General features: G+C 37.2%; 1 protein-coding gene across 9 annotated transcripts in view; it reads left to right on the forward strand.

Moving 5' to 3' along the window:
• rg (rugose) overlaps nt 1-27,477 on the forward strand; it is a 796,531-nt gene that overhangs the window by 352,193 nt on the left and 416,861 nt on the right. The gene's annotated exons all lie outside the window — the stretch shown is intronic.

The raw sequence follows: 27,477 nt of genomic DNA on the forward strand, positions 1-27,477 counted from the left end.
TGAAAAAGGAGCCGAATACAAGAAAATAAGTGGTTCCAAACATGTTATCAGATGTAAAATGGCATCTGCCTTGAAAAGAGTAATACTTTGCAACGAAGTAACCGGTTCCAAACCCAGCTGCACAGTGAAGCTGGTTGAAAAAAATAATATTCTCAAATAAGTGCAAGAAAATAATCGGTTAAAAAACCTCCTGCCCACTGTAACCAGTTCAAAAGTAGGAAACAAATTAAGAATAAATAACTAAAGTTAACGGTTATGAAAATAAAAATAAGTTATATATTTATTTTGGGCCAAATTTTTGTTACAATTGTAATTATTTGGAGCTTTTCGGCCGATAAAATAAAGACAAAACACAAGGTTTCTCTTTTCCTCCTACGCGTTTCGAGGAAATTTTTTCATCTTCATCAGGGAGACTGTTTATTTATCATAAAATATGACATAAAACAACACAAACATTAACACATTAGTTAGAATTACACTATTCACATCACTCTGTTGTTAACATAATACTTACATTCAATTTATAACATTGAAACTTTACATCTAACACATAAATAAACAAAACTTTACATTTAATTTACTGCCTCCATTCATGTTTCCTGCTTCGTTCATTTGCTGATAATGCCGTCATATAAGCGCAGTTTATATTGTTGACGTCTTCCTTGAAATTCATTGCAGTATTGATTTTTTGTTGTATTCGTAGAGCTTCCAGCGTCATTTGTTTTGTTTTATGTCATATTTTGTGATAAATAAACAGCCTCCCTGATGAAGATGAAAAAATTTCATCGAAACGCGTTGGAGGAAAAGAGAAACCTTGTGTTTTGTCTTTACTTAAAACAAGTTATCTTTAGGATTGGTTCTACTGAAATTATTTTAATGGAAATATAAAATTTACTTACGGGTTGTTTACTGGCACATTGGTTGGGTCCTTCTTTTGAATTTTTTGAAAACTGGCTCAGTAATTCCTACAGATTATTACATCTTTTGATTGGAAAGAAGAAACATAAGCAACGCCAACTTAACGCTGCAACTGTTGCTTTTGTAATTGAACGTAACGGTAGTAAATTTTTATTTATTAGTAGATTACAACAAATCTAAAGTATATTTTATATCCTTGAAATTAAGGCAAAGTACCATTTGTGCATTTAGTGCATTTATCCCTTCTCATTCACCTCATTAGCGCTTCTTCGCCGCCTCAGATTTTTTTTTTGCTTTAACCCTCTCCCACTGTCCTTCTTCTCTTTTGAAATGCACAACATATTTGCTCTCCATCCACTTAACATTCTCCACCTGCCAATTTATGAGCTGAGTTACGCTAATAAGACTTTATAAAAACTTTACTTTCAAAGGAAAAATAAATTAGCTAGAATTTTCATATTCCACTGAAGTTTTCTATTACTTCATATTTCACAGTTACGCCGCAGAGTCAACATGCGTGACAGCTATGCGCCATCTCTGTACATAACTCATCGCAAAGGGTTTTACCTTCTCTACGCGCTGTGTTTTGCTCTTTAGCAGGCTGCTTGTTTTCTTTGAGTTTTAAACTAGAAAATTGCAATTTATCTCATCGGTTGTAGCGAATTTTGCATGTAGCAGCCAGTATTACGTTGGGTGTTCACTCACAGCACTTAATGCAGCGATATGCCTGCAAGCGATTGAAACGTGTGTATGTGTGGATTTCATTTTACAACTTCAGCGCTCGGTGTTTTATTTCATTTTACGCATCGATACGACTTTCAGGCTCGTGGGCTTCATTGGCGTAGCGAAGCATAGCTTTTCTAAGGAGTAGACTGGCATGCTCGTTAGTTAGCTGGCGCAACTTTTTTAAATTTGTTAGCGCTCTCACGTTAATGGGTTTTGAATTGTTGGTAGTCTCATGACTCGCAGTCTGTCTGGTGATAAAGGGAAAGTCAACCATTTGTTATGTTTGCGTTTGTTTCTTTCTCGCCTTTTCCTAGTTAGTTTATTTTTACAGGGGAATTTTCATCTAAAATATGCTAAAAATTATGAAATAATTGCTGCTGTAGGCGAAACGTTATTGGTTGCTGAGTAATTAACCTATTCTGCTATAGCAAAGAGGATATACATTTTTAATTCTTTCGTGCATGCGAAAACGCATTCGTAATTTATTTTTAAGAAAGAAAAATTTGTTCAGTTTTCATTTCGATTATTAAATTTATTGACTATAAATTACAGTGGGTCGAGTTTTAAGTACAAGGGGGAGTTTCTGAACGTCTAAGGTAGCACTCAGGCAAGCAATGTGCAAGCTGGAGCATATCGTAAGCAAAGCAAAATTTTTTGAGTGACCGGCGAGAGATCTGGTGACTACTGAGCGGTTAGGGAAGGAAAGTAATATCAATGCTATGCAAGACTAAGGAGGTGGATCTGTGTATAGGCCCTGTTACTGTACACCAGCACATCAATAACCGCATGCTGGATACAGCCTTGACTTCTGATTGATTTTCTGCTACCGTAACGGCTAAATGTGACAGAGTGACAAAGACAAGTATGTCTAGGAGAACAGACTTAAATAATAAGAGCAGGCTTAAATAGTAATAAGAGTGAGAACAATAAAAAATAAAAACATTAAAAGTGCTACCAACTGTACCAACATAATTACAATTTTGTTATGACGATAAGACTTCATGGGAGATATCGACTGGAAACCAGTGCTTTCTAACAACTGAAGTAGCTTGCTCCATACAAAACCATACGCTTTCTGACCGACCTGATAAAATAAAAGCGAACATATGGAGCCTCACCAAACTAACCCGAGTAAGTGGCAAAATCAAGTGCTTGGATAGTAGGATTTTCAACCGGCTAGTCAGCAGGAACACGCATTAGTTTTATTGGAAAACCAGGTCTTTTCGATCTAACTGACTCTAATAGATAAACACAGGAATAAATGTGCATATATTGGAAAGCTGGTGATTTCCAGGAAGTAGGCTAAACAGCAGAACTAGATAACCTACCCAGCTTGAACCGCAAGTGTAAAATTATTATAGGTTAAATATGTACATTTCTGAAGACTGACTATTCCAGGTGGTTTTTGAAAAAGACCAAACGGACTTGTGTAACACTCCGACTTAAAGGCTCCCATACTTGCTATCATGCGAAATAAAGAGGTAAGTTTGTAGGCTGGGTGAAAGCATATGTGAAAGGCAACATCGTAAGCTTAGTGTATGTTACATATATTTACATCTGCGTGCCTGCAAACACCAACACTTAGCTGAACTATGGATAAATATCCCAAAACTACGGGGCGATAGCAAGCATAGTGATAGTAACCCTTTTACTTCCGGAAGCAACGTTAAAGTTGCAGAGCCATACGCAAAAGAGGTATGAGGGAGCCAGCGTTTTACTACGCATACCTTAAGGCATATGTTTATACCCAGTTGAGCAGAGCTCACAGAGTATATTAACTTTGATTGGATAACGGTTGGTTGTACAGGTATAAAGGAATCGAGATAGATATAGACTTCCATATATCAAAATCATCAGTATCGAAAAAAAGTTTGATTGAGCCATGTCCGTCCGTCCGTCCGTCTGTCCGTCCGTCTGTCCGTTAACACGATAACTTGAGTAAGCTTTGAGGTATCTTGATGAAATTTAGTATGTAGGTTCCTGGGCACTCATCTCAGACCGCTATTTAAAATGAACGATATCGGACTATAACCACGCCTACTTTTTCGGTATCGAAAATTTCGAAAAACCGAAAAATTGCGATAATTCATTGCGAAAGGCGTATAAAGCGATGAAACTTGGTAGGTGGGTTGACCTTTTGATGCAAAATAGAAAATTAGTAAGGTTTTGGACAACGGGCATGGCACCGCCCACTTTTAAAAGAAGGTAATTTAAAAGTTTTGCAAGCTGTAATTTGGCAGTCGTTGAAGATATCATGATGAAATTTGGCAGAAACGTTACTACTATTACTGTATATGTGCTAAATAAAAATTAGCAAAATCGGATGAAGAGTACGCCCACTTTTTAAAAAAAATCATTTTAAAAGTCAAATTTTAACAAAATTTAATATCTTTACTGTATATAAGTAAATTATGTCAACACTTAACTCCAGTAATGCTATGGTGCAACAAAATACGAAAATAAAAGAAAATTTCAAAATGGGCGTGGCTCCGCCCATTTTCATTTAGTTTGGCTGGAATACTTTTAATGCCATAAGTCAAACAAAAGTTTACCAATCCTTAAATTTGGTAGAGGCATAGATTCTATGACGTTAACTGTTTTCTGTGAAAATGGGCGAAATCGGTTGAAGCCACGCCAAGTTTTTATACACAGTCCACCGTCTGTTCTTCCGCTCGGCCGTTAACACGATAACTTGAGCAAAACCCATATATATAACCACGCCCACTTTTTCGATATCGAAAATTAAGAAAAATGAATAAAATGCCATAATTCTATACCAAATACGAAAAAAGGGATGAAACATGGTAATTATATTGGTTTATTGACGCAAAATATAACTTTAGAAAAAATGGGTGTGACACCTACCATATTAAGAAGAAAAAAATGAAAAAGTTTTGCAGGGCGAAATCAACAGCCCTTGGAATCTTCGCAGGAATACTGTTCGTGGTATTGCATATATAAATAACTTAGCAGTACGCGACAGATGATTTTCTGGATCACCCTGGTCCACATTTTGGTCGATATCGCGAAAACGCGTTCACATATACATCTAAGGGCCACTCGCTTTTAAAACCCTCATTAGTACCCTTAATTTGATACCCATATCGTACAAACACATTCTAGAGGCTCTCCTGGCCCACCTTAATGGCGGTATCTCGAAAAGGCGTTCACCTATAGAACTAAGGCCCATTCCCTTTTAAAATACTCATTAACACCTTTCATTTGATACCGATATCGTACAAGCACATTCTAGAGTCACCCTTGGTCCACCTTTATGGCGATATTTCGAAAAGGCGTCCACCTATACACCGAAGGCCCACTCGCTTTTAAAATACTCATTAACACCTTTCATTTGATTCCCAAATCGTACAAACACATTCTAGAGTCACCCCTGGTCCATATTTATGGCGATATCTCGAAACGGCGTCCACCTATGGAACCAAGGATCACTCCCTTTTAAAATACTCATTAACACCTTTCATTTGATACCCATATCGTACGAACATATTCTAAAGTCACCCCTGGTCCACCTTTATGGCGATATCTCGAAAAGGCGTTCACCTATAGAACTAAGGCCCATTCCCTTTTAAAATGCTCATTAACACCTTTCATTTGATACCGATATCGTACAAACAAATTCTAGAGTCAGCCCTGGTCCACCTTTATGGCGATATCCCTAAATGGCGTCCATCCATAGAACTATGGCCTACTCTCTCTTAAAATACTCTTTAATACCTTCCATTTGATACACATGTCATACAAACACATTCCAGGGTTACCCTAGGTTAATTTTCCTACATGGTGATTTTCCCTTATTTTGTCTCCACAGCTCTCAACTGAGTATGTAATGTTCGGTTACACCCGAACTTAGCCTTCCTTACATGTTTTATATTATATACATATGTCGGTAAATAGTCACGAGCTGACTACTAGCAAAAATGATTTTTTGTTTCCCGGCAATGTAGGCGTAATATGGATAATGTGCCTGAAAGTATGCACCAAATTTACTTAATTTTCGTCATCATTAAAGCATTTTAAACCTGATTAACTTTTTTTGTTGATTTTGCGACAGGGTAGATAATTGATATATACTGGATCGATTCTGCGTCATACTTGGCCAAATTTGGTTTAGAAACAAACCCTTTCAGCGTTGTGTCATCCTCAATGCCAGAGAACGGAAAACTACACTGAAGATAGCACAACGCCCAAACTGTAACTGTGAGGTTAATTTGATTGCGTACTAATATTTGAAAAGGCGTCAATTAACTTTTTTCAAAAGGCAGATAGCAGAAATTGGTTGTTTGGGATCTCCAGAAACAAAAAAATCTACGCATCAGTTAGCAGTTTTGAAATAATCTCTGAAACTGCATCGCGTTTGTGATGTAAAAATTATTTTGTATGACCCAGTTTTTAGTTCTACATGTAACGAAATAAATATAAATATTTTTAACCCAACAAAAACAGGAGATAAATATAATGTAGCAAATTTTAGGAAATTCTCGATAATTCTGCACCTTCTATTATCGTTCGAATCACTGCAATGTCGAATAAATAATTAGATTATAAGATGAGCTAACCATATAATTGAGCCATGGTACACCCTGCATTTATTCACACATCACAATGTAAGTTCTTTCTTGCTGTGTACGTGTATGTGTGGCCGTTTTCTATTTTATATGTTTGGCTTGCTATTGTTGTTGTCTTGCGCTTATTACTAGTGGCATAGTGCAGTATCGAAACAGCTAATATTCGCAAAAATAATATGACAAATCAAATAAAAGAATTCCCTTCTTTTCTGCTATCTTATTTTGGCTTCGCATTATAATAACTGGACGTTGTGGCAGCGCACTGCCCTCAAGTGGCCCAATAACACCAGGCTAATCATGTTCATTATTTTTTTATTTATAAATTTTATTTATTTTTTTGTCACATATTTTATGTTACCTGCTTCCTAAGATTTTAAAATAAAGCACCGCTCACTGTGAATTATAACTTTGAGTTTCTAATATTAAGCGCTCCGACAACTATGAAACTTTCTGTTTTACGCTTATATGTATATTAATTGCACGTGAAATTCATATTCATATTTTTATGCCATTGCATAATTTTAGGCGTTGAAAGGGGGAAAACGAAATTACATAAATTTATTCAAGGAAAGCAAAAGCTGCAATAATTATGCGGTACTCAAGTTGTTCCCGCAAACACTTTGACATTGAAATCTCAAGGGCTGTTTTGATTTAAAATTTGTTTATGCATAGAAAGTATTTTTGTTTTATTTTTCAGCGAAAGAAGCATCGAAAGCATCAAAGTTAGAGTGGGACTTTAACCGCACTCAGCCGACCGTCTAAGTATCAGTTGCTCCCCGATACTACCATCAAATATTCCCTCGGTAGTTAGGTTGAACACTAAGCTCTACGTCCGTCGGGATCACATTGCTATACCTTCAGAGTCACACGGCATAATTTTAGGTAAGGTTGAAACCCGCATACGTATACGCCGGTTGAGCCCCACGCTTGCTTACTACCTCAGTGCGTTGACACATACTTGGTCTGCTGAGCATTTGCATATATATTTACATATATGAATGTCCTTACGGTGATTCTTTAATGTATGCTACAAAATTGAGCAGGTGTGCGTGCTGGGAAGAATGGGTTGTATTTACGACTTGTTATTTAGTTTTGACATTTTTTCGGTATTTCTTTTTTTCACTATCTGTTATATACAATTAAAGCTTCAAATTACTTTCCCCAGTAATTTCAGAAACTTACTATCTTTGAAAAAAATTTTCTTTACGTTGCGATATCGTGTAAAATTTGTACATAGATTTTAATTGCTTTGATTTCAGCGAAGCGTCTCAGCGATAGAAAGATCGAAAAGAAAAGATGGGGAGGGAAAGGAAAATATGACAAAAAGTGAATGGAGTGAAAATTAAAAAAGTACAAGAAAATGGAAGCAGGAATAGGAATGAAGAGAGCCAGAAGAAGTAGAAAGAGAGGGGAAAGATGAAAAGAGGGCCAGAGAAAAGGAAGGAGGGAAAGCAGCAAAAAAAATGGGAGTAGGAAGTGGAAACAAAAGAACACGAAAAAAAAGTGAAGAAAAGAAAGCAGGAGCAAGAATGAAAAGAACGTGAAGAACAAAGACGGGCGCAGGAAAGAAAAGAGAGAAAGTGTAAGAGATAGAGAGAAAGATATAGTGAGAGGGATGGAGAGTGGAAGACAATTAGGGTTGGGAGAGACCGCGAGAGGAGGAGAGAAATAGAGGGGGAGGTATAGAGAGTGAGGATGAGAGGTAGGCAGTGATATGAAGAGAGGGTAGAGAGAAGGTGGAGATAGCGAAAGGAAGAGAAAGGGAGAGGTTAAAAAGAAAAATAGTTGAAGAATAGAAGGAGCGTTAGCGAAAAAATGACGGTTATATATGTCAGTATGGCGGCCACTGTGGTGTGATGGTAGCGTGCTCCGCCTGCCACACCGTATGCCCTGGGTTCGTACCCCGGGCAAAGCAACATCTAAATTTAAGAAATAAGGTTTTTCAATTAGAAGAAAATTTTTCTAAGCGGGTTCGCCCCTCGGCAGTGTTTGGCAAGCGCTACGAGTGTATTTCTGCCATGAAAAGCTCTCAGTGAAAACACATCTACCTTGCAGATGCCGTTCTGAGTCGGCATAAAACATGTAGGTCCCGTCCGGCCAATTTGTAGGGAAAATCAAGTAGAGCACGACGCAAATATGAAGAAAAGCTCGGCCTTAGATCTCTTCGGAGGTTATGGCGCCTTGCATTTATTATTTATTTATATATGTCAGTCCAGCACTATAAATGTTTAAGTCCTGTAGTTCCCCCAATAAAGTAAGTCAGTAGTCTAGTTTTGAAAAGTTAGCGAGATTTTCCATTTCCATTAAAAAATTTGCCCTCTTGTACCCCCCAAAAAATATAAAGATATTTGAAAAGAAAAACGTCGAAAAAATCTGCTGACGAAAAACTGTAAGGTACCATCAACACTCGCCGATGTATATATGCTGATTTATTAGGCCCATAGGAAGTATGGTTCTCAAAATACCTTCTTTTATAAAGCTTATTTACGACAAACGTTGCACTCACAGTACACCTTCAGTTAGTTTCCCTTATATTCCACTACACATGACGCTTTTCTGGGTAGGACTTTGAAGTGTACGTATGACTCGTCTTTACTAGATATAAGTTAAAGCTGCTCAAGTCCTTAGCGCAAAGCAGACGTTGTATTTGTCCGAGTTTCATAATTCAAGTCAACAACATACATTTGTCCCAAATTTACATAAGCATGGTGTGTGGTAGCGCCATCACACCGAAAATCCTTGGTTCGAGCCCGGGACAAAGCATTATCGAAAGATGCAAAACAAGTTTTTTCAATTAGAAAAAAAGGTATTCTAAGAGGAGTCGCTCTCGTCAGTGATTTGGCAAGCGCTACAAGTGTATTTCTGCCGTGAAAAGCTTCCCAGTGAAAACTCATATGCCTTGAAAGTGAAGTTCCGAGTCAGCGTAAAACACCTAGGTCCAATTTGTTGCAAAAATTAACAAAGAACACGACGCAAATTGGAAGAGAAGCTCGGTCTCAAATCTCTACGAAATATAGCTGACTTTTCACTAGCTGTCATTGCTTCTTCATTCGGTGCTAGGAAATGGCTCTGAACTACAGCTTTGTTGCCGTTGAGGCACATAAAATAGGTCAAAAATTGTTATTCATAAGTTAGGTTTGGCTGAAATTGCCGGTCACTATTGAATATGTCAATGGATTACCAGAATTTGTTTGACGACCAGACGGAATCTCTGCTAATCATATTTGGCACTCTAGTATTTGTTACGTTATACATACTTTTACGCTTATAGATATGGATTGAAGAAAGGGATTATTATGGAGGTCTCTTTAGTACTCACATGTTTAAGGCCCTCTTAAATTGAGCTCTCGCTTCAATGTCCAGCACATTATGTATATGCTTTATTTTTCTGCTTCTGAAGCCATAGTGCATTTACATTATCGAAAAGTTTCAGTGAAGAGTCTAAGCTTTTCCTTAAAAAAAGAATATCATAGCTCGCAGCAAGCATTTAAGGCCGAATTGGAATCGATACAATAGTTGTTGTGAGGTTGTTTACTACCACTTAGTTATATGAACTGCAGAAGACATATTCTTAGCACTGAATTTATCTTGCATAATATTTCGCTTGACGAGTGTGCACTAAAAAAATTAAAAAATTAGACAGAAATGTCTACCAACCACAGGATATACGAAAAAACAAGCAAAAGTTTAAAAATAGCTGCTTTGTTTTTTCTCTTCTCCATTCAGCTGGCGCACGCTATGACACCAATAAATCCTATTCGATTTATTATTGTTTGCATATCAAACATAGTTACACACACAGACGTATCGAAAACGTGTATATGTGTGTAAGTTTTCATTGGTCCAGACGCACATCGGGGAACACAAATTGTATATTTTGTTATTCGGCATTCAATTTTGTTCGTCCTTGCACAGGCTCCACCACAAACAGCCGCACATAAAGCGATGCACTAACTGTTTTTATACCTTTCATGAACATGAAATGGTATATTAACTTTGGTCCGATGTTTGTAGCGTTGAGAAATATAGAACATAGACTTACCATTAAGTATACCGAATTGATCAGGGCGACGAACTGAGTTGATATAGCCATGTCCGTCTGTCCGTCCGTCTTCCCCCTATGGGTTAGGGGTTAGAATATGCCCACGGTAGGTATACCGGTCGTAAAAGGCGACCATAATACCATGGGTACCCAATCCATGAGTAAGGTGTTTTACTCGAAAGGTAGCGGGGTGGACGCGGTGTATCACCCTGTGGGACCCTAGGCAAGGTCTTATAAAAACTGCTACCGCGGGAGCAGGAGAAGCCAGTGTGATCTGGTGCACTGCATCGAACGATGCTTTGTACTCAGGTCTCACCTCCTGTCCCGGGATGGCCCCCTTGTGGGAGCATCGCGGTGGCTGTGGTTTCAAATAGAGTTCACTTATGGCACACGCTCTGAGTAGACTTGTTTTCCCTTGGGGACCTAAGACCCAAGGGAATTCGGTCTCATGCTTGCCACGGCAGTCCCAATTTCATTGAGAAACTGACCCTGAGGGGCAGATGATAGGTTGGTCACATCCCTTAATTTGTGACAAATATGCTGCAAATAAGTTGACGAAAGATGGTGAAGGAACGCATGTCTATCGTCAGCCGAAAAACAATCGATAATTGTACGAGTGGGCCGGTGCTCATCGCGTGTTTTGAGATGTTTGAGGCTGCTTTAGACTGCGTAAGCGAATAGGAGGCGTTCGCTGTGTGGATGGCCACATCCTATATGTGGTAGATTTGACGTTGTCAAATCACTGCAGTGTGGCGGACTGCAATGCAAGGATGTTGCTGGGGCAGGTACTCGGTACTTACAGGTCTGTGAGCGGAGAAGGTTGGACACATCCCTTAATTGTGGTAGGAGTTTATTTGGAGGCAAATCGGAGCATAATTGTTGTGTAATTGAGTGGAAATTGGAGCGAAATTAGTAGCAAAAATGGAAGCCAATAGTAGACAATATGGCACACAATGTTTGTCAACGTAGTGTGGCCTCAAGCGATGTCGAGGGGCATTGTTGAGGCGGGCACTCGGCACTCACAGGTCTGTGTGCGGAAAAGGTTGGTCACATCCCTTGATTTAAATTGTGATGGAGTTTTAAGACGGAGCATAATTGGATGCCAAGCTCACTTTGTTTGTCAACGTAGTGCGGCCCTTTAAGCAATATCTAAGCAAAACCAAGCTCCGTCGTTAACAATGTATTTATACATTGTTGTAACACTGCAGAACAGAAAAGGTTGGTCACATTCCTAAATTGCGACAAAAACACAATATCTCAATCTGGTTAACTTGTTAATCAGATATCGAGATATCAAAATCAATGAAAGAGGGACTCTGAGGCAAGCACGGAACTCGCGGTGGAGTTGCCGTGCAACCGGGTGCCATTACCCGAAAATGGAAGAGGAGGATGGATAGTCCTCCTCGGCCAAACCGACGCTGGTTGACTTGAACACCCCAGCTCACCGATTTGGTACCAACTTGTTGGGCCGAAGATCAACGGACATTGATCTGTGTTTTACACCGGAGGTAAGTCTTTACGACAGGGACTCCCGTAATGCACGTTCTTTCGTCTGTCCGTCCGTCTGTCTGTTTGAACGCAAACTAGTCCCTCAAATTTTGAGATATCTCAATAAAATTTGGTACAAGGATGTATTTTTGTGTTATATTAGACATTTGTCTGATCCGGTAGGATCGGACCACTATAACATATATCTTCCACACAACCGATCGTTCAGATAAGACGAGTTTGATCATTCCTGTCGCAATTTAGAAAGTACAAACGTGAAACTCGGTGATATATATTCTAATATATCATAGAAGATTTCATGAAAAAATCATTTCGATCGGAGCTATATCTATATATATATAAAGAAGTGTACATTTTGATTGTCACTCCATAACTCGAGAACGGATAGAAAGATTGTCATGAAATTTTTAGGAAAGATACAGGAAGGAGATATGATGGTTAGTTGATTTTGAAATCCCAAATCGGTTTAGCCATATATCTATATATATAAAAATGAATGTTTGTATGTATGTCATCGATTAACTCAAAAACTACTGGACCGATTATTATCAAAATTGGTATATATATGTATTTTTCCACGGGGACGGTTTACATAATGAGTACTTTGATACCTGGTGACTAGGGTCTCGAGATATAGACCAAAACATGTACCCGGGTAATTCCAAGAAGTGTTTGTACAATATGGGTATCAAATGGAAGATGTTTATGAGTACTTTGACACTGGGTAGTTTTCATACCTACTGGTGACTAGGGTCTCGAGATATAGGCCAAAACATGGACCCGGATACCCCTAGAATGTGTGTGTATTTTGGGTATCAAACGAAAGCTGTTGCTGAGAGCTTTTAAGTAATTTTCATTGTGATATTCGATTTAGTCGCATCAACCTGGCAAAACTGATAAATATGCATGCGAATCCGAAATAAAGTCATGAATTAATAATACCCACATACCTATTGACATACGTCCTATTCGATTTGCCTGAAATTTGGTATATAAATTTGCCTATATTAGTATTTACGATGCTTTTTCCGGGAAGTAGACCAGAGACGGACTGGGATTAGGACTGGGACTGAGACTGAGACTCGTAGTGGGATTGGGACTGAGACTCGGAATGGGACTGGAACAAAATACATACCACCCTCTGGGGCTGGCAATAAGATATGAAGAAGAATGAGAAAAACTTGAGAGAAGAGAAAAGAGAGAAGGAGACTGAGAAAGAGATAGAATTAGACGAAGATGGAGATAGATGAAGCGAAAAATACGGAGGGAGGAGTGAATACAAAGATTAGGAAAAAGTGTAGAGGGGCGAGGGCAGATTTAGACAGAAAAAGCTTATTAAAATGTATGCAGACATTCCAAATTTAGGGCAGAACAACGTCTGCCGGGTCTGCTAGTAAAATATACATACCATACAACAGATCGTTCAGATAGGAAGATTTTTGGTAATTTCTCCCTTAATTTAGAAAGTATAAACGTGAAACTCGGTGACATATATTTTAATATATCATAGAAGATTTCCTGAAGAAATCACTTTGATCGGAGCTGTATGTATATAGCATATACCTTTCCCATACAACCGATCCTTCAGATAAGAGGGTTTTTTGCCATTTTTTATTTTATATTTTTCCTAAAAATCGTTTAGGTATGTTCACTATATTTTTGTTATTTTATACAACCGATTATTTGGAGATTCCGAACGGGATAAAATTATTGTACAGCCCCATTCATGAAAGGTATGAAGTCTTTGGCACAGCCGAAGACAGTCTCGTCCTTACTTTTTTTTTTACTTCTTCATAGAGCCACAATTCACGTGACATTTTGTGAAGCTGTCAGTTGCCTGCTAGCTTCCCTGTCACTTTGTTGTTTATTTGCATACGATGTGTTTATGAATGATGTTTGTATGTATGGGTGTGTGTAGTATATTTGCTTAAAGTTTATAGCTTTGTTTATATGTTTGCCTTGTCTCTTTGCTCTATTGTTGCTTGCTGTCATCGTTGTTAGTATTGTGGTTGCCACTTTGTTTAAAGCTGCTTTGTTGTTATTGGAATTATTACGCTTCTCTCGCTGCTTCCCTTGTTTTTGCTGTTGCTGCTGCTGAGAAATTTTTTTTTGTATTTTGCCATTACCGTATGCGCTCAAAGTAAGCCAGAAAGCCAAAGGAAGATTCATTTGAAGTTGAGGTTGGTAGTTAAAACGGCAGCAAAAAATCCAACAACAAATGTAACGTATTCAATGCACTATGTAGTCAATGCGGTTACGATTAGGTTGGCTAATGCGTGACGCATTTGGTTCTTTTACGTAGTGGATTTTTGCATTTCCGTTTCGTCGATATATGCAAATGAGCTGAAAAGTGAGTGGCAAAGTTAAGAGCAACCAAAAAATATATCGACAGCCTACCAACGGGCTTTGAGGGTCTGATTTTTGTACAATTGCTTACTGAGACTTAGTGCTAAGAAAACTGAAATAAATTAAGTGCTGTATGCATTTTTAGGCCAATGTTGTTATTCTGTGTCAACTTTTTAAAAAGAATGTTTCATTGAATAATTTTGAAGATAAGCTATATCTTACCTTTCCCCTAAAATTTATGGTTAGCTTAGAATATTTTGAATTTTCCGGTTAATTAAGACCATACAAATACTCAATTTGTTTAAAGTTGTTACCAGAATTTGTTTGACGGCCAAAAGGAAACAACCACTTAGCAAATACTTGAGTTGTTCAGGAACCAACCAAAATTTCTGTCCTATGATCCGATCTGGTCAGCGTAGGAGAAGAAAACATTTTAAACTCAACCGTCCTCGTTTAGAAATTTATTAATAACGCACCAAGCACAAGCCCCGTCATGTTTGGAACAACTCCCTCTAGCCATTCCAAGGTGGTTTTATTATTGAACCTGAGAGGAGTGTAGAAGCGCTCAATCTACATTTCCACAGACATATGACCAAAAAAATTTTCTGCGCTCAATAGGCGCTCTACTTAGGAGCTCCTGACCTTATTCTTTGTCGAAGTAAAGCAGATTTACCCCGTTCCTCCTTTAACCTCATTGGAAAAAGAAGGGTATGAATGTAATGTAATGTAATGTAATGTATTTATTTATTACGGCTTTCCTAAGCCTAACTTAAATCTATTTTACATGTTTATAATTGTCTTCTGCTAAATAAAAAAGATTCACCACGGGTGTGCGATGTTAAAAATTGTGTTGGAGAAGCTAGAAGTTGCACAACCCCTAGAATCGTACTAGCTTCTTTGTTACTGACGCCTGTCTTCCATATTTAGATGTATATGTCATAAACATGGCGTGTCTCTCTGGAGAGGGACTTTATCTTTCCGCCTCTTAGAAGCTGGATCTCTTACACGATCTACTTCGTATTCTTCTTCATTCTTCGTCCGCCTACCACACATCCGTACATCAACAATTTAGCAAAGTTTTTCTAATCGGGTTCGCCGTCGTCAGTGCTTTTGCAAGCACTCCGAGTGTATTTCTGCCGTGAAAAGATTCTCATAGAAAACTCATATGCCAGGGCAAATGGGAATAGATGGGAATGAAAAAGCGGACGAAATAGCTAAAAAGGGCGCATCCCTTGAAGCTTGCTCCGTAGATGTCCCAATTAGATTGGGCGAGATTAAGCGAACGCGAGAGGTGCACATGTTCTACCAAGCGGGAAAGGCGTGGGTTCAAGCGCGGGGCTGTAAAGTGTCGAAGATTATGTGTAGGTCTTACAACCTTAGACTAACACAGTTGCTTCTAACATTAAAAAGAGAGGACTGTAGACTCAGGGCGGGTACCTTCTGGCGTCACATGCCTTTAAATTAGGCTTGGTCAGTGATAGCAGATGTAGGAAATGCGCTCGTGCCCTGCGCTTGCCAGGCTAAGACTTCAGCTATTAGGAGTGATACAGCTGTCAGATCTAGAAGCTGCAAGTGGCTTAAGTTTTAGGAAACTTCTGGTATTTGCCAAGAGGACGGAGTTTTTTTATAACATAGGTCCTGGTTTTTGATAGGGTTTATCAGTTTGGACTCATTCAATTTATGTGAGGTCCTCAAGGACCGGCCAGTTTAACCTAACCTAACCTCTATATATCAAAATGATCTGGGCGAAAAAAGAAATTCATTTAGCCATGTCCGTCCGCTCGCCCGTCTGTTCGTAAACACGATAACGTGATTAAATTTTGAGGTATCTTAATGAAATTTGGTATGTAAGTTGCTGGGCACTCACTTCAGATCGATATTTAAAATGAACGAAATCGGACTATAACCACGCCCACTTTTTCGATATCGAAAATTTCGAAAAACCGAAAAAGTGCGATAATTCATTAGCAAAGACGGTTAAAGCGATGAAACATGGTAGGTGCGTTGACCTTATAACGCAGAATAGAAAATTAGTAAAATTTTGGATTATGGGCGTGGCACCGCCCAGAAGGTAATTTAAAAGTTTTGAAAGCTGTAATTTGGCAGCTGAGTATGTAATGTTCGGTTACACCCGAACTTAGCCTTCCTTACTTGTTTGAGATAGGTTCTTTTTAGGGCGGAGCTCTATCAAGAATTGTTAAGCAACAATCAAAGTCACACAATTTATACCAGAAAAGGTAATCGACCACTTAAATCAGAACATATTTGTGATGTAGGTTTTTTAACGCATCGAATATTGGTTAAAGTAGACATCTCGTTACCCAAATTACCATCTAATTAGACACATTCCACTTTAATACACCACAACCTTACTGCAATTCTCCGCTTAATCACCGTCTGAACCGATTAACTAAATATTAAGTAAATATATTTAAAAACAGATAAACACAACCGTAGAAGAGTGAAGTAGGAGCTGAAAGAAATTGCTTAATTGCTCCGAATTTATATAATCACACCTTTGCAAATGCGAAAATGACATCAACAAAGAAAGCGCCAACTTTCCTAACACACACAAACGCACGTAAAGAAACATTTTCTCATTGCAATCATGCCAATTTTATTGTACATGGTAGTAACATAAATACTACAAAAACAAGGTCTACATAAAAACAATGCAACAATGAATACGATAAATGACAACAATTATTTGTCTGTTGTCTTTGTTGTTCAAAATGCAAGCGATAGACGTGTGAGTTGAAGATTTCTTGTTTAAATGCCAGTTGACATTGACTTGTAATACAAACTGACATTGGCACATAGATATAATCAGATGGGCAAGCGAATGGTTAAGGATAAGTGATAATAAAAATGAAAAAAAAAAAAATAATAAAAAATAGAATTGTTAACAAAAGCGTTTAGAATCAAATGCAGACTGACAAAGTGAAGTGAAGTCAAGTGTTTTATTGTTTCAGAGATAGTGTTATGCGGTTTCAATTGTTGTATGTGTAGTTGTTATTTAGTGATATTTGTTGCTGTAATTAAATGCTTTCCCTCGTATTAAAGCTAAAAAGAGGAGTTGAAACTGCATTAGAAATCTTTTCATTTGTAAAGCATACTGGATATGAAAACTTAGTTGGATTTGTATGGAGGCTTTTTGTTTCAAGAAACCTTATTTGGAGGGAGTTAGGAGAAAGTAGCTGACCACCATCTCTTTTACAAGATCCCCGAATTCTTTATTTTCACATATTTTTCCTAATATTATTGCCTATGAAAATTATGTGAAGCGAGTTAATGAATATTTTAGCTTAAGACATAAGTCCGTTTTTTTAGTGCTAGTTTTAATTACAGTTTAAATTGAATATAGTTCACCCCTGATTTTTTAGAGCAAATTTAAACTAAAGTATCGGTTTGACTAAGATGAAACTTGCTACTTTGACCTTAGTAGTTACCAAACCACACTAAAAACCAAGAAGATAGATTTCTACCGGTGATCATGCATCAAATCCGTGGTCACAAGGAAGGCTATCTTAAATCGATCTAGGATGATTCACAAAATAATTGTTTTATGGCATTTTATACTCACTGAATATAGCCAAGCGAATTTAAAATTTTAAACATATGCATCTTTCCATGTGAGGAATATTGGTTTTGAATGATAATTGTGCATATTTGACCATTTTACTGAATATTTAAAGTGTTTTATAGAACCACTCAATGACATAGAACTTAGGTTGTTATGACTTATGACCACAGATATAAGGCCCAGCGATGCGGCTGTCGACTAAAGAGAATGTGATATTAGTATTTGGTATATTGGAAGTGTTATTAACATCGATTTCCAATTGTTTTTATTTTTTTGTGACATCGATTTCATTGAAAACGATCCTGGGAAAGATTTTTTAAAATCTTTCGGATAGTTTCGTAAATGTTTTGAAGCAGATATTAACACATTTGGCGAAGAAACAGAAGAAGAAGCTGTTTAACCACCTCTCTGTTTCAAAATATTAAGATATGAATTGGTGGTAAAATATTCGCATTATATGAAGACGTCGCCACTGAAAAATCTTGTGAGAGTCTTGGAAATTCACTTAAAAAGAAGAAACTTAGTTTGTTAATGTTAAACTTTTTTTTGCGTTTTAAATTTTTTAATATTTAATATTTACTGTATTTATTTGATATGTTAATTTGAAGTGTAATGACAAAGGTCTCATAATCCTTTAAGCTTCTTTATTCAGCCGTATATGTGATGATTGCACCAGAATTGCGGAGCTTCTGCGAGCAAACAAGCAAACGTTTGACGTTAACTGAACTTCCGACGTTGAACATCACTTTTTGTGCGAATGAATATTTGGCTGGCTTATAAAAGGAAAATTAGGGACTGATGATACACGGTAACGCGACCCGACATTTAGCTATGTAGATAACGGGTCTCAGGTAGGCCTTTTAAGAAAAAAGAGGTGAAAATTTAAAAATATAACGCGCTTGAAGATCTTTATTTTATATAATAGAGGCCAGCCTTAGAAACACATGGAATTACATGAAATTCTTCTAGAGTTCTTGCCAAATGTGACAGAATTTGTTCTAACTGAACATTTATTTACCTGCGACACTAAAATCATACCCTAGAACTTTTATATAGGGATTCAAGTGGTTTAAGGGGTTGATAAGCCCAATTTACAGCTTTCGCAACTCACCTACGCGAGACGAATGCTGTTACAAATATGAATGTATCAAACACATAATTAGCAGGCGAGAATCTGGCGACCCCAAGTTCCTTAAGAAGGGTGTGGTGCGGGAAGGCCTAGAAGTTTCTATGTGGTCATATTAAATCGTTTTCGAGATGGTCGGGCTAGCATATTGGTGCTTGTAACCGGAACGTACCGGGTCTATATACAGCAAAGGATAATCAGCATCGAAAACACTCCGCAAAACCTTCGGGGAGTGTCTTTATCGCTACAACAACAGCAACAGAATTTTTTCTGTATGTCCATCTGTCTCTGCTCTGTCTCAATTTTCTCTTGATCTCTGCCTTCCATTTATATAAACTTCATTTCAGTTTTTTCGTTTCGTTCTTTTGTCAGTCTTAATCCGTTTCGTCTTACTCTTTCTTGCCTTATTTTTATTTTAGTTTCCGGTTCACTATTACAATCCCCTGAAGCTTGTAAACCTATAAATTCTACCCTTTTTTCACACTCTTACCCTTCCATCTTTTTTTCCTATTGTTCCCTCTACTTTTCCGGCGGTCGTGTAATTTCCTATACTTTTCCTTCGCTTTTTCGCTTCTTTTATAATTTTCATTTTTCCTCTCCTTTTCTCTTTCTTTTAAATTTTTCTTATGTCATGTGGAGATACAGGCATAGGTTAATTAAGTAAGTACACACTTGGTTTATGCTGAAAAAAACTCAAATGCAGTGGCTCACAGCTTAATTGATAAATTTCATCTAAAATATCGCAAATTCCCTAACAGAAACCACATTCAAAAAAATATCAACGGTTCTTCAAAGGTAAGGAGAATTAATCAAAATTTCAAAAATTAACATCAACATTTTCAGTTTTTTTTCACAATATCTAGAAAATTTTTCAGTATTAAAATTTTTAGCCCTTAAATTTTAGTATAATAAATAATAGCTCAAAGTTTTTCCTGAATTTTTTTCAGCGAGGGTGTTGAGCAATTTCTTCCATACATCGCATAGACAAAAATGCATTTTATATATGGGAAATTGCTCAACACCCACGCCGGAAAAAATCTGAAAATTCTGAAAATTCAGGAAATATTTTGAGCTATTATTTATTATACTAAAATTTATTGGGCTACAAAACTGCCTACTCAAAAATTTTCTAGAAATTCTGAAAAAAAAAAAAAAAAATTTGAAAATTTTTATTTATTCTCCTTACTTTTGAATAACTTTTGACATTTTTTTGAATGTGATTTCTGTTATGGAATTTGCGATATTTTAGATGAAATTTATCAATTAAGCTGCGAGCCACTTCATTTGAGTTTTTTTTTGAGCAACTGTATATACAATTTTGTCTTTTCCCGTAAAGGGGTCCACAATTCATTACTAAGGTGGTGAAAAGTAGCAAAATAATTCCAAAAAATTTTACTCCCTACTACCTAAAGTTCATGATCATTGAGGGCCATCAAATCGCAGGAACTCGTTTCAATTAATATTCAAATATTGCGAAACAACATAATTCGGCAAGGCTTAACGTGGTTACATCAAATCAGATGGTCGGTCTAATGCTGCTTGCTCTCGCAACGAGCCGGATCAATATCCGGAAAATTACCAGCAACACCGGTAACATTTGCCAAAACCATCGGGGACTTACCATATGTCGAGCTGCCTTCCAATGATAAAAAGAGTATTATCCGACCGGATATAAGGCTGTTATTTTTGTGCTCGTTTTCTCGAATTTCAATTTCATTTCCAGAATAATCTCTAACTCTATCTTGCTAAACTTAATTTTTTAACTTTGTCGCAGCTTAGACGTTGAATGACTAATGAAATAAATCATATAATAATTTTTTGTTAGAAGTTAACTTAGGTTGCAAATACGTCTGGGAATACAAACATTGTAAAATTTCATCAATAATCGATAATTCAATTTTTTTATTTCCGACAATTAAGAAGGAAACGCCTAAAAATTTTGTAACGGAAGCTATGAAAACAAATCTCGAAAATATTTTCAAAAAAATTCGAAAATTCGCAAAAATTTTACAAAACTGTACAAGTTAAAGGACTCATTTTGTTCGCATTGATTTTGAACAATTACATGTATGTATGAACCTAGAATCTGCGTTATGCATCGCCATCACTTCCTGCAATATATCACAATCTTCCCGAATATTTGTTTCGTAATAATAAAAAAAATTACTGTGAAATTAAAATAAACTGCAGAGCCAAAAATAAAGAAATTTTTAGTTTAAATTATTTAAAATGGACCGCTTTAAATATTTGCAAAATCGATATAACCGACGAGTAACGGTTATTTTATTGTGAATTCATCTTAGAGCTTAAAGCTCTTGGGTGTATTTACTCTTCTTTAGAACACAAAAGTCTCCAAATACATATATAACTGTAACAGTGATTGAAACTGCTATTCGCAAAGCTGTATGTATTAAAAGCTTTTCAAAGCTGCAAAAGTCTGCAAGCTGTAAGGCTGTTTGATACAAAGAAGCTTTATTGCAAAATAGCTTTGAGCTTTTTCTAGCCAATTTCGTAATCGAAAGAGAGGTTAGCATAGCATAAGAGACTGTTGAAAAGGGTAACTGCTATAAAAAGCTCTATTTAGAAGTTTAACCATAAAGTGTCCAATGTTAATTCTTTACGATATAACCATTTAGGGTTTTTTTTTGGCAAGAAAAACTCTTTTAAGCAATTCTATTAAATAATTTGATAAGATGATTATAAGAAAATGTTGCTGCATCATTGCAGAATAATTTTTAGGAATTATTTTAATATTCTTGCATAACCATAATGCTGAAATATTTCGGAGCTAGAGTTTTTTGGGTACTGTTTTGGGTTTATTTTGAAATTGTATAATTTTGGAAATTATCTTCAAATTATTTCAAGATCTATTCAGAATTATTACGGAGTAAATTCAACAACTTTTCCAGATTATTGTACCCTTATTTAGCAAATATTTTGGAAGATACTTTGATTTTAAGAGATTATTTCAGGTTTTTTGCCTACTGCTTGTGAGGAAGAATTTCTAGAAAATTTCGGGATAATTTTCAGAGTTGTTTCGAGCAATTTTGGAATTATTGGAAAATTTGGAGTAATTTAGGAGTAATATTGCTAGATTCTGTGGTTATTTTAGGATTTATTTGGGTACTATTTTGTGTTTACTTTGATATTGCCTCAACCATTTAAGTATAGTTTTAGCAATTATATTGGAATTATTTCCAGATCGTTTTAGAATTATTTTGAAATGATTTCAAGAGCCGTTCAGGATTTTTTAACTATCATTTGATCTTTCTTTTGAAAATTACTTCAGAGTTTTGAAATTATTTCAGGGATAATTTTGGGGGCAATGTCAAAGTTACTCGGGAATTGCTATATTCTTTCAAAATCATTTCGGAACCATCTTGAGAACATTATATATACAGCGTCATTTTAGTAATAATAGCTGTATTTCGTTGCTAACTAGTACAATTAAAACACTAGCTAGATCACCGAATTGCATGGAAAGCAACAATAAAAAGTAATCGAGTTGAGTTGGCTAAGCGCTTTCAGTTGAAGCCGCTTAGGTAATTGTCGACCTGATTGATAGTGTTGTATAGTGTTGCATATTCAAAATAGGACACTATTGTGAACGAGCGAATGAAATGAACATGCGAATGTGCAGATAAACAAAAATAACAAAATAACAGCGTGGCTGCAGGGTGACTTACATACAAACAAACACACGCATTTCATGTATTTTGTTTTTGTAATTCTCTGGTTGAGTGTCAAAAACATACTGCGCTAGAAGTAGAAATGTCATAGCAGCGAAAAAAAGTAACAATTAGCTGATAAACCTCCACCATCTGTATGGTTTTGGCATAATGAAACTGTTTAGCTAGTTGAAGCGTTGCTTCTCGCTTGCTTGAAAAAAAAAATACTCCTAATATTAGCTTACGTCCGGGTTACCTGAAATAATGTCTGGATCAATTTCAGGCGACTATTTCCGACCAAGAAATTATTTTAGTCGACGCCGCAGTTTGGAAGCAGCCCACTTGAGTCGTGGAAGTAAGGTGGGGGAACACTTGACCTCCCTTGGTGCCCCCAATTGCCGTAAGTTATTGCAAATCAGTGATAGCTGGTATGAGTTGTTATGAAGCAGCTAAAATCGTCAATTTGTGAATTAATTCCGGATTATTTTAAGATTGTTGCAAAACTATTTTCGAATAATTTTAAGTACGTTCCAAGACCATTTTCGGATTATGTTTGATACTAATTAGCTTGCGGGGGTACATACTTGTGGTTATATAGAAATTGTTCTTGTAAGTTTTTAAACCCATTTATGATTCATTCAGGAACATTCTAAAGGAATTTTGTTGTAATTTTACAAGAAAATTTGGCCAATAATATGGGTCCCTTTTGAGATGTTTTTAGAATAATTCCTTAGTTATATATTTCAGTAGTATTTTCGGAGTTACTTGGTCATCTTTTCGCTATTTTGGGATACTTAATTTTAAAAATTATTTCGCCATTTCTTCTGGGTAATTTAAAATCGAAAATCAAATAGTGCCAGAATTTTTAGATTAGCTTACGGAGTAATTTTGTGATGTTTTGGGATCGCTTAGATCGAATTCGGAATATTTTGCGGTATTGCTTAGCGATTATTCAGAACCATTTTAGAAAAACTGCACCACTTTTGGATTACTCTAGGATTGGTTGTTGCAGTGAAGATTTGTTAAGGGTAGTGTTTCATTGTCATTCATTCATTCATTGCATTGGACTTCAATTAGAAAACTTATTAAACATTAATAAATACAGAAGCCAACAGAAAAAAAGCTGTGACATTTTTTTTAGTCAATTTAACTGTTATTTTATTTTCGATATTTCAAGAAAAATGTTCTGTGAATTTTGTAACTGACATTATGGAAACCAATCTCAAAACGTTTTGGAAAAATTCTAAAGTTCGAACATTTTGTAAGGTGGGTTTCGTCGAAGGCTGGGGTAGCACTCAGCCAATCCAAAGTCGAAAAATGACACCTATTTCCTTTTGAAATGAACACGCGTCGATTTGTTGCTGGCAAAACACACCCACACCGTTGCAGAGAGGTAGACGTGGCCGACGAATGGAAGATGGACTGTAACCGAAGGTTGGTGAGTCGGTGGATCGATTTCCGGAGGTCGCTGGAATCGATGCACGTCACAAGTGGGCAGCTGGTGGATTGTAGCGGGCCGGTGGATACGGCTGGTGCATCCAAGCAACCGAAGGTTGGTGAAACCGATACAAGTCGTTGCTTGACATTTGGTGGATTCCGACGGATAGGTGAATATGGAGGTGGACCGTTGGATCGATTTCCAAGCAATCGAAGGTTGGTGAAACCGATACACGTCGCTGGTTGACAAATTGGTGCATTCCGGTACATCTGTGAATATGGAGGTGAACCGTTGGATGGGTTTCCAAACAACCGAAAGTTGTTGAAACCGATACAAGTCCCTGGTTGACAAGTTGATGGATTACGGCGGGTCGGTGAATACGGCTGTTGGATTCCGGTGAGTCTGTGGACACGGCAGGTGGATCACTGGATCGATTTTCAAGCAACCGAAGTTTGGTGAACTCGATACAAGTCACTGGTGGACTCCGGTGAGTCGGTGGACACGGCAGTTGGATCGTTGGATCGATTTCCAAGCAACCGAAGGTTGGTGAAAACGATACAAGTCACTGGTTGACAAGGTGGTGGATTCCGGTGAGTCGGATGGTGGATAGATTTCCGGACAACCGAAGGTTTTTTGAAAATGTTTCGAAATTGGGTCACAGCATACCCGAACCGTTCTTTAAAGTTTATAGACTTTCATAAAGCTTTAAAAAATTTCGAATTTTCTTGTTTCTTCCAAATAGTTTCGAAATAGGTTTAGATACATAACTTTTGAAAAAAAAAAAAAAAATATGTCTTCGAATGGTGTTTTAGACTTTCCTTCAAACAAATCGTGCTAATTCTTTTAATATAGAAGGAAACATAAAACTGCCTTCGGGGAAGAAAATTATTTAAAATGAGTGCGAATGTCGAGGGACCTTTAGTTTGTACTTTGTTGAACTAAAATATAAAGATTGAAGTTTTCGATTTTTTTCGAAAACGGTTTGACTACTAGTTTGTATGAGGGCACAGTAAAAAAATTTGAAGGAGTTTTTTCGTAAATGAACGAAAATAAAAAAAAATTTGTTGACTAAATTTTATAACAAGTAAGGAAGGCTAAGTTCGGGTGTAACCGAACATTACATACTCAGTTGAGAGCTGTGGAGACAAAGTAAGAGAAAATTACCATGTTGTAAAAAGAACCTAGGGTAACCCTGGAATGTGTTTGTATGACATGTGTATCAAATGGAAGGTTTTAAATAGTATTTTAAGAGGAAGTGGATCATAGTTCTATAGATGGACGCCATTTAGGGATATCGCCATAAAGGTGGACCAGGCCTGACTCTAGAATTTGTTTGTACGATATGGGTATCAAATGAAATGTGTTAATGATAATTTTAAAAGGGAGTGGGCCTAAGTTCTATAGGTGGACGCCTTTTCGAGATATCGCCATAAAGGTGGACCAGGGGTGACTCTAGAATTTATTTTGTATGATATGAGTATCAAATGAAAGGTATTAATGAGTATTTTAAAAGGGCGTGGGCCTAAGTTCTATAGATGGACGCCGTTTCGAGATATCGCCATAAAGATGGATCACGGGGTTACTCTAGAATTTGTTTGTACGATATGAGTATCAAATGAAAGGTGTTAATGAGTATTTTAAGAGGGCGTGGGCCTTAGTTCTATATGTGGACGCCTTTTCGAGATATCGCCATAAAGGTGGACCAGGGGTGACTCTAGAATTTGTTTGTACTATATGGGTATCAAATGAAAGGTGTTAATGAGTATTTTAAAAGGGCGTGAGCCTTAGTTCTATAGGTGGACGCCTTTTCGAAATATCGCCATAAAGGTGGACCAGGGGTGACTCTTGAATTTGTTTGTACGATATGGGTATCAAATGAAAGGTGTTAATGAGTATTTTAAAAGGGCGTGCGCCTTAGTTCTATAGGTGGACGCCTTTTCGAGATATCGCCATAAAGGTGGGCCAGGGGTGACTCTAGAATTTGTTTGAACGATATGGGTATCAAATGAAAGGTGTTAATGAGTATTTTAAAAGGGCGTGCGCCTTAGTTCTATAGGTGGACGCCTTTTCGAAATATCGCCATAAAGGTGGACCAGGGGTGACTCTTGAATTTGTTTGTACGATATGGGTATCAAATGAAAGGTGTTAATGAGTATTTTAAAAGGGCGTGAGCTTTAGTTCTATAGGTGGACGCCTTTTCAAAATATCGCCATAAAGGTGGACCAGGGGTGACTCTTGAATTTGTTTGTACGATATGGGTATCAAATGAAAGGTGTTAATGAGTATTTTAAAAGGGCGTGAGCCTTAGTTCTATAGGTGGACGCCTTTTCGAAATATCGCCATAAAGGTGGACCAGGGGTGACTCTTGAATTTGTTTGTACGATATGGGTATCAAATGAAAGGTGTTAATGAGTATTTTAAAAGGGCGTGCGCCTTAGTTCTATAGGTGGACGCCTTTTCGAGATATCGCCATAAAGGTGGACCAGGGGTGACTCTAGAATTTGTTTGAACGATATGGGTATCAAATGAAAGGTGTTAATGAGTATTTTAAAAGGGCGTGCGCCTTAGTTCTATAGGTGGACGCCTTTTCGAGATATCGCCATAAAAGTGGACCAGGGGTGACTCTAGAATTTGTTTGTACGATATGGGTATCAAATGAAAGGTGTTAATGAGTATTTTAAAAGGGCGTGCGCCTTAGTTCTATAGGTGGACGCCTTTTCGAGATATCGCCATAAAGGTGGGCCAGGGGTGACTCTAGAATTTGTTTGTACGATATGGGTATCAAATGAAAGGTGTTAATGAGTATTTTAAAAGGGCGTGCGCCTTAGTTCTATAGGTGGACGCCTTTTCGAATTATCGCCATAAAGGTGGACCAGGGGTGACTCTAGAATTTGTTTGTACGATATGTGTATCAAATGAAAGGTGTTAATGAGTATTTTAAAAGGGCGTGAGCCTTAGTTCTATAGGTGGACGCCTTTTCGAAATATCGCCATAAAGGTGGAGCAGGGGTGACTCTTGAATTTGTTTGTACGATATGGGTATCAAATCAAAGGTGTTAATGAGTATTTTAAAAGGGCGTGCGCCTTAATTCTATAGGTGGACGCCTTTTCGAGATATCGCCATAAAGGTGGACCAGGGGTGACTCTAGAATTTGTTTGTACGATATGGGTATCAAATGAAAGGTATTAATGAGTATTTTAAAAGGGCGTGCGCCTTAGTTCTATAGGTGGACGCCTTTTCGAGATATCGCCATAAAGGTGGACCAGGGGTGACTCTAGAATTTGTTTGAACGATATGGGTATCAAATGAAAGGTGTTAATGAGTATTTTAAAAGGGCCTGCGCCTTAGTTCTATAGGTGGACGCCTTTTCGAAATATCGCCATAAAGGTGGACCAGGGGTGACTCTAGAATTTGTTTGTACAATATGGGTATCAAATGAAAGGTGTTAATGAGTATTTTAAAAGGGCGTGCGCCTTAGTTCTATAGGTGGACGCCTTTTCGAGATATCGCCATAAAGGTGGACCAGGGGTGACTC

The sequence above is a fragment of the Eurosta solidaginis genome, chromosome 4 (genome assembly GCF_040869045.1).
Source record: "Eurosta solidaginis isolate ZX-2024a chromosome 4, ASM4086904v1, whole genome shotgun sequence".
NCBI classification, from domain to species: domain Eukaryota; kingdom Metazoa; phylum Arthropoda; class Insecta; order Diptera; family Tephritidae; genus Eurosta; species Eurosta solidaginis.